The following is a 1,752-nucleotide window of genomic DNA, read 5'->3' as shown; positions in this document are numbered from 1 at the left end:
GAATTTCTAGTAGAACCAATCATCGAGTTCAATATGATTGTCATGATATTATAAGCGTTCATATATAACACCACAAAAGCAAATCACTTAAGTTCAGAACGAAGAACACGGACATGAAAGGCCAAGTACTAATTAAGAGCAGCATGAAGAACTAGCTAAATCACTCCTGCTAGCTACTCTCTCTGGTAAAATAGCATAGAACATGTATAGCTCTCCTGATTGATCATACTGGAGCATGCCGATGAACCTGTCTCCTAATCGCGGGCTGCGCTTCTCATTGCTGCCCCCTAGTACTTCTCTGCGATAACAATTTTCCTCCAATCTTTCACTATTAAGCATTCATCGCTTCTAGAAATCCTGAATGCATTCATGTGCAATGCAGGATATCTTGGCCTTAAGCTAACAATTGACATCTGACCTTTAGTCTCGATCCCCTGAGGCACAACTGTCATCGGGAGTCCCTGTTGAAGAACATCGTATAGTACTTAATTAATATACTCAGCAATGAAAGTTTAAAAAAAATATATGTATGCAAAATATGTAATAAGGACAAATAGTAAATATCTTACCATCATTCCTAAATAGATGTGACCGTAGTTCAATACCATCACTATTGGTCGCACGTTTTGAGTACTAACATTTCCAAGTGCAGGAAAAAAATTTGTCTTGACAGTATGAAGATCCTCAAGCCATGAAACATAATGACTTATCTCCTCGCAGTTTAGTTCAGCTCCGGGACAGTAGAAGGTCCTGTCTACCAAGCGCCGGACATGTTTGGTTGAATGGAGATAAGCTGTCAATAGAAATTAGTTGTAAGTTATTTTTGAAATAAGCAATATCAAAGACAAAAATATATTTGAGAAGAACTCACATAATGGTAGAACTGGAGGCGTCTGCACATCGACCCATATGTCTCTATTACCTTCAATATCATCTTCCGGACGAATATCAAAGGTGATAACCATACCAGGCTCAAATGCATAAGCCTTGCATAGTGCTTGCCAAGTTTTGCATTCAAAATAGGTGTACATGTGTGCATTACATACTTTGACGTTGAAAGTATAACCATCATGCTCAGTTGTCAGGTAAGCTCTCTTTACCTCCATAGTTTCCATATTTTTAAACCTATCTTATCCAAGACAAAAATTCTTACATGGCATGGGATGCGCTAGTAGAATAGTGAAAATTAAAAATTATAAGTCAGGCAATAAAGCATATATAAGTCATGCTTAATTACGAAAACAGACTTGTCGTTGTGACTTACTGTATTGAATTCGAAAGTCTCATCCAGCTTGATACTGAATCGCCTACCATCAACAAGGAAATTTCTGTCGCACTGGCCGCGCTCGTCTTCACAGTATGTGCACATACCGAAATTTTTTCCGTCGTCAGACGACATTTCCTATGTTCATATTAGGCGAAACATTAAACACTTACTAATTCAATTAATTCAACTACTTCTATTAATTCAACTAAGCATTTACTAAAAATAAACTAGTTATATTAATTCAATTAGTTCAACTAAGCATTCTAAAAATAAACTAGTTATATTAATTCAATTAGTTCAACTAAGCATTTACTAAAAATAAACTAGTTCTATATATTAATTCAACTAGTTCAACTAAGCATTTACTAAAAATAAACTAGTTCTATTAACTTTTCTATCTAATTCATCTAACATTCGACATTAATCTAACATTTATATAAACTCAAAATATATAAAAACATTAAATAAACAGAAAAACTCATTAA

The sequence above is a fragment of the Triticum dicoccoides genome, chromosome 2B (assembly GCF_002162155.2).
Source record: "Triticum dicoccoides isolate Atlit2015 ecotype Zavitan chromosome 2B, WEW_v2.0, whole genome shotgun sequence".
Taxonomy (NCBI): Eukaryota; Viridiplantae; Streptophyta; class Magnoliopsida; order Poales; family Poaceae; genus Triticum; species Triticum dicoccoides.
The sequence above is the reverse complement of the archived record's forward strand: the minus strand, read 5'-3'. Positions refer to the sequence as shown.